The following is a 14,302-nucleotide window of genomic DNA, read 5'->3' as shown; positions in this document are numbered from 1 at the left end:
TGCAAACTTAGCCAGGTTGCCCTCAGTTCCTTCATCTAGATCATGAATGTATAAAGTGAAAAGGTGTGGTCCCAACACTGACCCCTGCGGAACTCCACTAGTCACCGGCCGCCATCCTGAGAAGGACCCCCTTATCCCCACTCTCTGCTTCCTGCCAGACAGCCAATCTTCTATCCATGCTAGTACCTTGCCTCTAACACCATGGGCTCTTATCTTACTGAGCAGCCTCCTGTGTGGCACCTTGTCAAAGGCCTTCTGGAAGTCCAAGTAGATAACATCCATTGGCTCTCCTTTGTCTAACCTGCATGTTACCTCCTCAAAGAATTCTAACAGATTTGTCAGGCATGACCTCCCCTTGATGAAACCATGCTGACTTTGCCTGATCTTACCATGCACTTCCAAGTATTCTGAAATCTCATCCTTAATAATGGACTCTAAAATCTTACCAACAACCGAAGTCAGGCTAATCGGCCTGTAATTTCCCGTCTTTTGCCTCACTCCCTTCTTAAACAGGGGGGTTACATTAGCGATTTTCCAGTCCTCTGGGACCCTCCCTGAGTCCAGTGATTCCTGAAAGATCACCACTAACACCTCCGCTATCTCTTCAGCTATCTCCTTCAGAACTCTGGGGTGTAATCCATCTGGTCCAGGTGATTTATTCACCTTCACGCCTTTCAGTTTTCCTAGCACCTTCTCCTTGGTAACGACCACCATACTCACCTCTGCCCCCCAACTCTGTTGAACTTTGGGGATGTCACTCGTGTCTTCCACTGTGAAAACTGACACAAAGTACCTATTCAGTTCCTCCGCCATTTCTTTGTTCCCCACTACTACTTCTCCAGTGTCATTTTCCAGCGGCCCAATGTTCACTTTTGCCTCTCTCTTACCCTTTATATATCTAAAAAAACTCTTGCAATCTTCTTTTGTATTACTGGCTAGTTTACCCTCATATTTAATCTTCTCTCTCTTTATTTCTTTTTCAGTTGTCCTCTGTTGGTCTTTGTAGGCTTCCCAATCCCCTGGTTTCCCACTGCTCTTCGCCGCATTGTACGCTTTCTTCTAGCATGCACAACTAAAATGAGAAAATAAAAAAAACTGCGGATGCTGGAAATCCAAAACAAAAACAGAATTACCTGGAAAAACTCAGGTCTGGCAACATCGGCGGAGAAGAAAAGAGTTGACGTTTCGAGTCCTCTTGACCCTTCGACAGAACTTGAGTTCGAGACTCGAACTCAAGTTCTGTCGAAGGGTCATGAGGACTCGAAACGTCAACTCTTTTCTTCTCCGCCGATGCTGCCAGACCTGCTGAGTTTTTCCAGGTAATTCTGTTTTTGTTTTAAAATGAGAAAATGCTGCATTGTGTTGTTCCCAGTGATAAATTTTCAATTAAATTTGCTTAAAAGTCTTACAAACTTGTGCATGCTTGTCTGACATTTTTACTAAGTTTATTTCCCAGGTCTTCATTCAATGCCAATTCTACTGATGTTCTAATGTTCCATTTTTAAACTAATACAACAGAATGTCACTCAAGTTAATTTCTATATCCTTTCAAATTAATCCTTTAATTCACTCCAGGATGAAATTCCTGACCTAGAAGCTCTTTCAATGTGAATGAATTCAGTGTTTTTTAAATTGAGGCAATGCAGAACTTTAAATTGAACAATGTAACATTTAAGACAGTGAATGCCCTTCATTTCCAAACCGAGATAAACCTGCCACAGAATAGGAGAAGCAAGTAATCACCTTAGAATATGCATTCTAGACAACCTGTTACTCCTAGTATGTTACTGAAAAATGTTACAACTTACTATTTTTAAAAGAAACATGAAATGTGAATTCTTTTTGTTCCACATTTCTAGGTAAGAAATAACATTGTCTTTAAATCAAAAGAACATTTTAACAGTTATGTTGGGGTTGCTGCAATCTTACAATTCCTCCCCCTCTACCTTCAGACAGGGGGTACAAAAGCATAGTGATTGAAAATGCAATCTTTTCATAAACCCTGACAGAAATAAGAAGAATTGCAGAGAGTTTTCTTTTGTATGTAAATTATGCACTGTTAAAAACAGGTCATGTTAATCACTCTGCTACATTCTAAAGCATATAATTTAATGATTAGGACTTGAATATTGGAATGTAGTTTGCCAAAGAAGAATGTTCCTTCTCAGTTTTTATAATTATCTTCTGCACTGTGTACAAGTTCCACAAAACAAAATTTAGCCTATGGCATCATGGGTTAAAATAGAAATTTAAACCTCTTTTCTACATGAAAAGTCTCAATGTTATTGCTTAACAAGGGAAAGTTTTATTCTGCTGTTTAGCAAGATATAATGGTAAAACATTTATTCCTAAACCATAGCAATCTCTCCATTTTGCCAGATTTACCATTCTTCCAGCCCCATGCTATTCTGCTCTATTCATTTATATCTCCACCTTGCCCATCTTTTGTTTCTTTACTTGTCCCACCATCTACTTTTGCACCACACCATCATCCTTTTAGCCCACTGCTTCTGTCGTCCATAATGTCACACCTCGTTGGCTTTGTATTTACCCAAAAGCTGTTCCATCCTGACCCTTCTTTAAAACTGGAAAATGTAAGCATTCTGAAACATTAAATCCTCTTTCTCACTCCCCACAAATGCTGCATGACCTGCTTAGTGAAATAAAAACAAAACGCTGGAAATCCTAAATATCATGATTTTTGATCCTTGATGATTCACAATCCTTGATGATTCACACAGCCCAATTCTCTGCTGCTTGGAGCACAACACCCACTTAACTCAGAAAAGGCTTAACCAGATAGCTATAAGCACACTATATCAGAATGTTACTAAATGCTGATAATTGTTAGAGCAGCAACTTCTATACACAGTGAGGTTTAGACCAATGATTTAAATCAGTGGTTCTCAATTTTTTTGTCGAAGGGCCCCTTTTCAAATGGATTAAACATGGAAAGCCACCCACCTCCATCAAATGTGTAATAGTCAAAATATGAAAGTGTTGCACAGAATATTTTAATAATATAGTATCTTTTGGAATCAATTCCACTATCAGCAACAGTAAATGCTGCACAAATGAGTCGAATCGATGTTCCCCCCGCACCCCCCAACAAAAAGATCTAAAATTCTGCAATCCCCCATCTCATCCCAAAACTGGGTTTAGCCTAGAGGCACTCACACATTACACATCAACTTTTAAGTGGCCACCAGGTGATGACATTCGTGCCATTCCAGGTGCTCAACGCATGCTCCCCTTCTCAGTGAGACAACCAGCCCAGAGTGTGAGTATAGTAGCCGCACACAGCTCTCACTTTGCCAGCTTGCATCAACCCACCTCCAGCCACCACTTATTTGCTTTGTCCTGTCTTGATCAAAGCACCACCCCAGAAAGTAACTGCAAACTGTACAGTTTTCAATGCAAAAGCAACAAGAAGCTTCTTCCATGCTAACCACCGTAAATTATAATGCAATTCGTCTAATTTGAAAATAGTTGCGCAGCATATTATGGCACCGTTGGTAAAATATGTTTAGCAGAAGCCCAGCAGCATTATTGATTATTTTGTGGAGTTGCTGGAAAGTGTCCACAGACTCCAGTTTGAGAATCATGGATTTAAACAGACAATTCCCTCTATAGCTATTACTTCCAAATAATCAATGTACATCAAATATTGTTCAAATGCCAGTCACTTCCAACATTCTTTTTCCAATTTCCCAAATATTGATTCTCTTCTCCCCGTATGAACTAAAAGAATTCCAGCATTTTTGAAATGCAAATTAGTTGTATGTGTTTGGGACGGTGGTTTGGGGGGGTGGGGTGGGGTGTGTGTGTGGGGAGAAAGAGGGAGACAAGTGGTCACAATTTATTTTAATTTTAAAACTTAACTGTTTTGTTTTAACCTGTATTCCCTTTGTCTCTCTCCTTTATTCAGGTTAAAATTATCTAGTCAGTTACTGACTTAGTCAGTTAATCAAGAATGGTCTCTCAAATCTAATGAAGAGTCCTGTCCAAAACATTAATTTGTTCTTCATCACCAATGTAATGAAAAATAAAAGCTCTTCAAAAATTTGGCATATGGGAAATTTGACACTTTCCAGACTTAACCAGAAAAGCAGAGATTAGAAAGACTAAGCAAAGGTTTGGTGGATTTTCAGAAGGTTTTTGTAAAAGAGTAGAATCCAAACACCTGAAAGTTTTGAAGTGACGAAAAGATGGGTAGATGCATGAGGCCAGAGTCAGAGTAATGGGGAATGTACAAAGACAGGGTGGAAAGAGGCCATGAAAGCAATTAAAAACAAAGATTTTAAATACGGGCAAAGGCAACGAGGGGAGCAAATTAAGATCAGTGAGGATTGGGATGATGGGAAAGCAGGGCTTCATGTGGGACAAGACATAATCAAAAACTCTGTACAAACTGGAATTGTTAAAGAGGGTAAAACAATGGCGGTCAGCAAGGAGAAAGTCAGAGTACGAGTCTGGAGGAGACAAAGGTTCACATGCTGAGTAAAGTGGTGAAGGCTGTCAATGTTATGGAGATAGAAGAGGTCTGTGAGATGAATGGGACATGAGTTTAAACCTCAACTTAGGACCAAATAGTTGCAAATGGTCTAAAACAGTAAGTTTGGCTAAGGAGGAAAATGGAATAATCAACAAATTGGAGCAACTGATGGCTTTGGTCTTTAAATTTGAATTGGAGGAAGACTCATCCAAGATGAAATACCGTGTCAGTTGTCTGGAACAGCAAAGCAGCAGCCTCAGGGTCAAGAAGGATGATTGGAGTGATGGAGCTGGGTGTCAGCTATACACAGAGATGCTAACTGTGCATCTACAGATGATACAGTTGAACGGGCATATGTAGAGATAGTTAAGGAAGGGACCGAGTATAGATACTTGCAGGGCTCCGGGAGCAAGCGTTCCAAAATGGGAAGAGAAGCCATTGCTGGAGATGGTCTGCTTATGTTAAAATACAGTTAGTATAAATGGAACCATGCAAGTGCAATCCCACAGAAGCTAAAAAAAACCGAGGGATAATGTGCAATGATCACATTCACAGGAGATATCAGGGTGATGCTGGATATTCTGCAGAACTCTCCAGTTCTTCTGTGTGCAGGTGGAGAACGGATACTCTTCTATAGGTTTGTATTGACATTTTAGTGACTGCAGAGATCACTCAAACATTATGGGATTTTGACAGTGAGGGGAAGAGGGGCATGGTCAGGGCAGGGAAAAACTCCGTAACAAAGCTCACATCACTGCAGTTAGGATCATCAATTTCTATATCAAAATATTCCCCCCCCGCCCATATTCTCTTCCTTGCAGTCAGTTCTTGATGGGTTATAGTTCCACAGATGCTGGTTAACCATAGTAAAATCCTTATCCCTTGCAATGTCCCTGCTTATCTCATGCAGCCACCTATATCACGCAAATTGAGCTAACTATGTCATTACCAGAGGGGTCAATAGCAAAAGGCGCTGCTCAAGGAAAACTAAATCCACCTCTTGTCTGGAAATTCAAGTAGATGTTCACACCCATTAAAGTACAAATACCTATCATTAAGTCTCAACACAGTGACCTCAAATTCCTACTACTGTTGGGAGCTCTTCATGACAATTTAGTAAACTGGATAGATTTTAAAATCACAATGAATCTGAATGAGTGATATTAATTATGCGTAGAGAAGCAGTTACCTTGTTAAATAAACTGTTAGTGACCAACATGTAGAAGAGTTCTTGAAAGGCAACTTCAATTGAAGTAAGGGGTTATTGGGAATGACAACTAGCATTACTGTTTGGCATCAGCCTCAAGGTCCATTTAGCTCACCCTCCTACTGGCACTTTGTCTATTCCCATCACACTGACAATTAATTAGGTCCTATTAAACCGTTCCTGTGTTGAAAAATGCCCTGATGCTTTGCACGTTCTTGCACAATTATCCCAAGTTCTTTTCTGCCTTTACATCATTATGTATTATACCAGCCACTGTGCATACTAGGCAAATTGTATTGACACCAATGCACCCATTATAAAGCGGCAAGGACTTGCTTTGTCCAAGCAGCCGGTATTTATGAACATTGCCACCAGCTTAACCTGACCCATACTAACCACCTTGAGAGTTAAAGTAACCACTTTCACTTAGTATAGACAATGTTAGTGTTATCATTGTAACACATATTGAAGAACACTTTCCTCAGAGAACAAGACAACAGCAACCCAACCAAGAGATTCAGGCAATGTAAGCAGCAAAGACCCATCTATTTCTACATATCCCTAACTGAGACATTAAGTTATAGATGAGATCTGGAGCTGTTGTCTTAAGGTTTCCAATGCCTGTTCACAAGTGCAAACAGAAGTGAGTTATAGACAGGAAAAGTGTAACAACCTTAAGAGAATGTTAGCGAGAAAAAGTACACATAAGGCACAATTACAGTTTACAGCAAAATCTATTGGAATAGTGAAGATTACTCTAGCAGTCAAGATGAGAGATGAAGCAAATGAGAAGTCACATTCGCTTGCTCAGAGACAGGGCAAATAATGCTCCACAGCCAGAGACGACAACTTGACCTGCACACATCCCCATATAGCCTTTCAATAACTACTGACTATTTCCATAGCTTTTTGATCATTTGTCTACTAAAAATTCTAATATCTTCTTTCAAAGTTTGTGATAAAACAGTCAATCCAAAGCAACAAACAACATGCATCGATATATAAAACTAATGAAAATGGAGATATGCAGCAGGTCCAGCAACATTTGTTGGGAGCGCAGTATTTAAATGTTTCAGATCAATGACGATTCATCAGATCCAAAACAGTAACTTTGCTCTCTCCACAAACGTCGCCTGACCTGCTGAGTATTTCCAGCATTTTGTGTCTCTTAGCATCCACAATATGCAGAACAATGTCCCACGGCACTTTAAAGAGGAAAGAGAGACAGAGAGGCTAGAGCAGGGGACCGTGGTCGTTTAGAACATGTTTCCAGAGAGAGACACAGGAAGCACAATACAGCTAGAAACTCGGGTCTCCAACCTCCTTCACTGGCAAAGTTGAACAAAAGGTTCGAGGGTGCAAGGGTTAATGTAATGAAGGGATTTGTAAATGAAGAATTTGAAGTATATTACAAACATATTTTCTTTTCCTAAAAGAAATATATTAGATCTCACCCTGATCCAGAGAGAACAAGCCAAAACAAGCCTCTCAATAACTTATTCAATATCTTGCTTTAATAACTTTCAGTATCCTTTTGCTTCTTAAAAAAAAAAATCAAGCTACTGAATTGAAGGCCTCAGTACAAATATCCCCCAAACATCTTGGGTTGAGTAAATTCTAACAAGCAGTGATCATTGATATAAGTGTAAGAAATGCTTTATTTAAAAGCATTACATTGGTACGTCACTCTACACTATAACCACTGGTACAAGCAGCATTTAATTTCAACTCCATTTTGAATTAAGAAGGTACATTATGCACAATGCTGTGTGCCAATATTGCAATTCGCTGAGTGGACAGGCATGGGTTGACATACACTGTTGCCCTCCTGAACTGTCACATTGAGTGAAGCATCGGGTGGAGACCATGCACTTATCCACAGGAAAATTCATCCTCGGTGTGTCTTGTGCACCTTCTGGCAACCAATTTCAGATACTGGCAGAGGCTTCCAAACAGGTTGTCTGCCTGCCTTCTCAGCTGGGTACAATGCAAAATAGAGATACACTAAAAATAAATCTGCATAGAACATCATCCAAAGCATACCATACATCTTTAGATTAGATGGAACAGCTCCTGAAAGCAGCTTTAAGTAGTTAATTCCACATATTTTAAGAAATTCCCATTACAGGTGGATTGAGGAGCAATGAAACATTGTAAAACAAATTGAATTGAATAACTTGCTTTCCATTTTTAAAGTACAGTTCAATTATGATGAGTAGTCAGATTATTTTTCAGCTTTGCATTACTTTAGCCAGGTCACTGTGATTATTCAAATAGCGATACAAGATCCCACTGCATAAAGAAATGAGGTACAACACTTGCTTTGGAAGAATGAACAAGCTTTGTAACTCTTTCGAGTACAAACACGTTTCCATCTGTTTCAGATGAAGTTACATTGTTTTGCCACTGAGATTTGAACACTTGATCTTGGGGTTACAAACCCAGTACCATAACCACTTGGCTATTTAGGCCAAGCGAACAAGCTTTGTAGGTGAAAGAAATAAGAACTGGGAATAACTATATAAAGCTATGAATCAAACAATAGAACACATCTCTCATGCCAAATATTTATATCCAGTCTCGTCATCCTATTCAGTTCTTAATGCCCCAGTTTAACCATTCCCATTTATTTAAGGGGAAATCAGTTCTCAATTTCAAGGGTCAAAACTCTACATACAATTATTTCTGATCAATAAACTTCACATACACAAAGCATACAACTACCACAGGTTCACACCTCTCCCTTACAAAAATGCATTAAAGAATGCAATGCATTTTCTTTCTCTTCCCCCCCAACCCCAACCCCTTACTCCATCTCCACTGAGGGTCACGCCAAATAAAATTTCAGAGGAAACAGCTATTTAATACCTTTACAGAGGGGGCAGAAAAGGTTTATGAGAATGATTCCCGGAATGAGGGATTTCAGTTACATGGATAGGTTGGGGAAACTGGATTGTTATAGAGTCATTCAGCACAGAAAAAAGCCCTTCGGCACATCGAGTCTGTGCCAGTCAAACATGTACTTAACTATTCTAATCCCATTTTCCAGCACTAGGCCCATAGCCTTGTATGCCATGGCACTGCAAGTGCACATCCAAATACTTCTTAAATGTTATGAGGGTTTCTGCCTCTGCCACTCTTTCAGGCAGAGAGTTCCAGATTCCCATCACCCTCTGGGTGAAAAAATTCTTCCTCACATATCCTCTAAACCTCCTGCCCCTTACCTTAAATTATGCCTCCTGATTATTGATCCCTCCACCAAGGGGAAAAGTTCCTTCCTGTCCATCCTATCTAAGCCCCTCAATTTTATACACCTCAATCTCCTCTGCTCCAGGGAAAATAACCCCAGTTTATCCTGATAACTCCTCATAACTAAAACTCTCCAGCCCAGGCAACATCCTGGTAACTCTCCAGCCCAGGCAACATCCTGGTAAATCTCCTCTTCACACTCTCTAGCGCAATCACATCCTTCCTATAATGCAGATTCCAGAACTGCACACAATACTCTAGCTGTGGCCTAACCAGCATTTTATACAGTTCCAGCATAACCTCCCTGCTCTTATATTCTATGCCTGGGCTAATAAAGGCAAGTATCCCATATGCCTTCTTAACCACCTGATCTATCTGTCCCGCTACCTTAAGGGTCCGGTGGACATGCACATCAAGGTCCCTCTGATCCTCAGTACTTCCCAGTGTCCTACTATTCATCGTGTATTCCTGTGCCTTGTTTGCCCTGTCCAAGTGCATCAGCTCACACTTATCCGAATTAAATTCCATTTGCCACTGGTCAGTCCATCTTACCAGCCCATCTATTTCTTCCTGTAATCTAAGGCTATCCTCCTCACTATTTACCACCCCACCAATTTTCATGTCATCTGCGAACTTCCGGATCAACTCTCCTACATTCAAGTCTACATCATATACATACACACACACAAACCACATACAGCAAGGGACCCAACACTGATACCTGTGGAACCCCACTGGACACAGACATCCAGTCACAAAAACACCCTCGACCATCACCCTCTGCTTCCTGCCACTCAACCAGTTCTGGATCCAATTTGCCAAATTGCCTTGGATCCCATGAGCTCTTACCTTTGTTATCAGTCTCCCATGCGGGACCTTATCAAAAGCTTTGCTGAAGTCCAAGTAGACTACGTCAAATGCATTGCCCTCATCTACATGCCTAGTCACCTTTACGAAAAATTCAATCAAATTGGTCAGACATGACCTCCCCTTAACAAAACCATGCTGACTGTCCTTGATTAATCCCTGCCTCTCCACGTGTAGATTAATTCTGTCCCTCAGAATTGCTTCCAATAGTTTCCCCACCACTGAGGTTACACTGATTGGCCCTGTAGTTCCCTGGTTTATCCCTATCCTTAGAAAAGGCCGAGAGGAGACTTAATGAAAACCATGAGGAATCCAGACAGTAGATAATGAGAAAGGTGGGAAGATTGAGACACAGATGAGACAAATTTAAGGTGAATGGGAAAAGGACCAAAAGCAACATGAGGAAAAATTTTTATGCAACGCATTGCATGGTAACTGGAACTCAGAGGATGCTGGAGGCAGATTCAATCATGGCTTCCTAAACGGCTACAGGGAACAGACAGTGGGGCTTGTTAAATTGCTCATCCAGAGCCTGAGTGGGCTCAATAGGGTGAATTCACCCTATTGTACTGCAACCATTCAATGATTCATTTCTTTATGTGTATGTGTTAATTTCACCACTATCACAAGAGACAATTGGTTGCCTTGATTTTGCCCATACACTTTCAGCAAAGATTACAGGGCGGCTAACCAAAGTAAAAATAATAGCCATTCCTCCCCTGCCTCTCAGCAGCATGGAGGTGAAAGATGGAACTCTACCACCACCCCAACTGCCATCTGCTATTCTCTATAAACCAAGGCTTAAACCTGGAGCCTTTCCTGCTCTGTATCATATCAAGTGGTACAGTTAACCACAGGAGGACTCAACATGGTTTGTGGCCCAATCTTTTGTCCCACTAATCAACTTTTTGTCTCCATTTCCTTTAGCAAAAAATTATATTACAAATCAGTTCCTCCTGCTCTAAAGGCTCAAATGATTAAACAATCATCTCTCTTAATTTTATTTAGTTTTACCACTGCAAGTTAAATAAAAATAAAAGATTGTGATTCTGCAAAAAAGAAAATTGCCATGAAAGCACTTCACATTACAACTAATTACTTTGAAGAGTAGTCACAAGTAGCTGTTTGGACAAGTATGGCTGCCTTTTTCAACACAGGGAGATCCCAAATAAGACAAATGCTCAGTTAAATCTATTTTAGCGGTAACAATTGAGGATTGAATATTGCCCAGGACATAGAACTAGCTATTATTTAATTCAATGGGATCCTTCACACCTACTTTAAACAGGCTAGTCAAGGTTTGAACTAAATATCTCATGTGAAAGGCAGTACCTCGGACATTAACTTCCACAGTGCAGACAAATTACAGACTTGAGGCCTAGCGTGCTACTTGAACCCACAAACTTCTGACTTATTTACAAGTGTATTATCAACTGAGACAAACTGATTGCTACTATTTTTTTAAAAACGATTTTACTGAGCTGAAGGAGATACGTAGGGACTTGTAGGCCACTACCCATAAAAAATCAACAAAGCGCCGCTGTTTTGACCCCCACCTCGACTGTTACAAGGTAAAAGGTGACAAGATCAATTTCCACTAGCCAATGGCTTCAAACGTATTTCACAGATTTGAAACTAAGGTTTACGTGTTTGCTACACGAGAAAAACAATAGCTTAATGGCTTCAGAAATGCTGACAGTTTCTCGTTTCCCTCAAAGAATGCCTCAGTCATTAAATAAAACTCTTAAGCGTAATTTCCTCGCCTTCAGACAGCGGGCTAGTTATTCACAGTCAGTGCTGAGGAGCACAAACCCTGCGGCGTGATGGATCAGGATGCACAGATTATCGATTTCGATTCGATTAGTAACGTACGATGACGACTTATATAATGGCTCTAAAGGCGCAGGTTTGAGTCCAACATGCAGCAACCCAACACGTGTTAAACTCCCCCTTCCCCGAAGCATAGCATGAGCCAGTCAAGTGTGAAAGTCACGGTCAAGCTCTTCACAAACTACTCAGCCACAATTTCGAGGACATTAAACAAGGTCTCTGATGATTTCTCAATATATTTACTTGTCCACTGCGCCGTGCGCTGAGGTATAAAATAATCACAATGCACCAATTCCAACCTGACTTCCCGAGCTGGGGCCGCCGATACTTTGTAGCTGCTTCTTCGCGAAGCTCTGAGGCCACCTCCTCCCTAGCGTCCTTTTAATTGGCAGCGCGCTGGACCAATCGGACACCGAGGCCGCACGAGCCCCCCGCCCACATGCGACGCCTCGCTGCAGGTTAGACCAATCAGCGATGGCCCGGGGCGGCGCCGGGGGGTTGTGGGCGGAGCCCAGCAGCAGGCCGGAGAGCCTTGCGCTCGCTCCGTGTATCCATTCCCCGCGACATTCTGCAACATTGCGCTACGTTGTGGCAGAGGCTTGCAATCTCCAACATCTACCCCACCAAACCGCACCTTAACCCCAAATCCAGAGAGGGCAATATTTACTATGTAAAGGAGGGAGCAATTCAGCATTACCTGAACAGGATTAACGTGGAACCAAGGAGCTCTGCAGAACCGTTTCACAACATGGACTCGGTGCTGAACATAGGACATCCGGGAGAGCGAGCAGTAAACAGCAATGATTGATGGGTGACAGGTCTAGTGAATGGACACACACATCTCCAGAAAACATCCACAGTCCTAGTGGCGACGTTTAGTTGCCGCAACGCCGTTTAATATTCGAAATTGAACAATTTGGGAATTTGATGGGGGGGGGGGGTGGTAGGGTTATAAAGTCAGGAGTTCACCTGGACAAACCTTTAGCAAGCTGGTTCACACACAAAAAGTTTGAAAATGTAACTGAAATTGTAGCGAAATATGCCCCTTGAATGCACATTAACATTAAATATTGCCTTACTCCCCTTAATCCCAACACAGATTGTGAAATGCGAAAGAATTCTTTAAAAAAATGTCATTAGTTGAAAGCACTTTAGAATGTCCTGTGGTTGTGAGAGGCACTAAATAAATAAAGTCTATTTGTAGAAAGTGCTTGGACAACAGTTTCCTCTTTGGAGGAGAGCAGCCCTATGTCAAATATAAAGTGGCATAGTGTTTCAATTAGATTAATACCATGTTTCTGTTGACCACTTTTAAAATATCTTTGTTTTCAAATCCCATCATGGCACCTACCTAGGTCACCTCCTTCAGCTCTACAACCTCCAATTCTGGCCTTTTGTGCATCCCCAATTTTTCATCACTCCACCACTAGTGCCTTTAGTTGCATAGGCCCTAATTTCTGGAATTCCTTCCTTACACTTCTCCACCTCTCTCCTTCAAAACATTCCTTAAAACCTTCCTCTTTGACCCTAAAACTCCTTAAAATTTCCGCACTCAATATTTATACCATCTAATATTTCAGACTTCCTCTTCCTCAACTACAATATCTGTATCGTCTCCCTCTTTTGTGATTTTGTCATCAAGACCATGTCCACATCCACACATAGATAACCTTTTTGGTTTGTAATCATCCCTATTCTTTCCTTAGTTAGCCTTTTGTTCTTTCTATATTTATAAAACATCTTTGCTTTTTCCTTGATTTTATTTGTCAATATTTTTTAAGTCCACCCTTTGCTCTCCTAACTTCCTTTTCAATTTCACCCTTGCAAGTTCCATACTTCTCTCAGCTTTCTTCGGTATTGAGCTCTCCATATCATCCCCTTTTTTGCCTCATCCTACTCTGTATGCTCTTTAACATCTGGGAGGCGGGGGAGGGAGGTGTCGATTTGGAATTCCATTATTTTTCTTTCTGGGAACATGATTGTTCTGAACCCTCTGTTTCTAGCTTGAATACCTCCCACTGCTCTGACACCAATTTACTTCAAAGTAACTGTTTCTCATCTACTTTTGCCAAATCACATCTCAGCTTAGTAAAATTGGCCTTTCCTCAATATATTTCCTTAATACAAGCAAAATATTGCCCATGTTGGAGATCTGAATTAAAAACAAAGTGCTGGAAAAACTCAGCAGGTCTGGCAGCATCTGTGGAAAGAGAAACAGAGTTCATGTGTCAAGTCCAACATGACTTCTTTGGAACTGAAGAGTGGTAGAAATGTGATGCATTTTATGCTGTAAAAGGGGGCAGCAGTGACAGGTGGGACAAAATGGAAGGTCAGGGATAGGTTAGAGGGCAGGGGAGATTAAAGATGTTATGGAACAAGGCAAATGTAATGGTAATGGTAGTAGCAAAGAAATAAAGCATTGGTCCAGAGTAAGTGTTAATAGCAGAATAAAGGTCAGCTCTGTCTGAAAGCAAAGACATGAAAACAAGATACAAACTGGTACTTGAGAGGAAAGAATCACAATGGAAGATAGATTTCATGGTCTGAAGTTGTTAAACTCAAAATCGAGTCCAGAAGGCTATAGAGTGCCTAATCGGAAGATGGAGCGTTCTTCCAGCTTGCGTTGGGCATCACTGGAAATTTGCAGCAGGCTG

General features: G+C 41.0%; 1 protein-coding gene across 5 annotated transcripts in view; it reads right to left on the bottom strand.

Moving 5' to 3' along the window:
• usp36 (ubiquitin specific peptidase 36) overlaps nt 1–12,420 on the bottom strand; it is a 77,167-nt gene extending 64,747 nt beyond the window's left edge. For 3 of the 5 annotated variants that reach the window (XR_005946583.1, XR_005946584.1, XM_041216879.1), the window contains exon 1: nt 11,892–12,000. The gene's annotated coding sequence lies outside the window, so the exon portion shown is untranslated. Of the gene's footprint in view, nt 1–11,891; nt 12,017–12,345 lie in introns of those variants that run through there. The other 2 variants (XM_041216877.1, XM_041216878.1) reach the window with 2 other exon arrangements.
• Between the last annotated feature and the right edge of the window lie 1,882 nt (nt 12,421–14,302).

The sequence above is a fragment of the Carcharodon carcharias genome, chromosome 22 (genome assembly GCF_017639515.1).
Source record: "Carcharodon carcharias isolate sCarCar2 chromosome 22, sCarCar2.pri, whole genome shotgun sequence".
Taxonomy (NCBI): domain Eukaryota; kingdom Metazoa; phylum Chordata; class Chondrichthyes; order Lamniformes; family Lamnidae; genus Carcharodon; species Carcharodon carcharias.
This window is presented reverse-complemented; position numbering and strand designations above follow the sequence as displayed.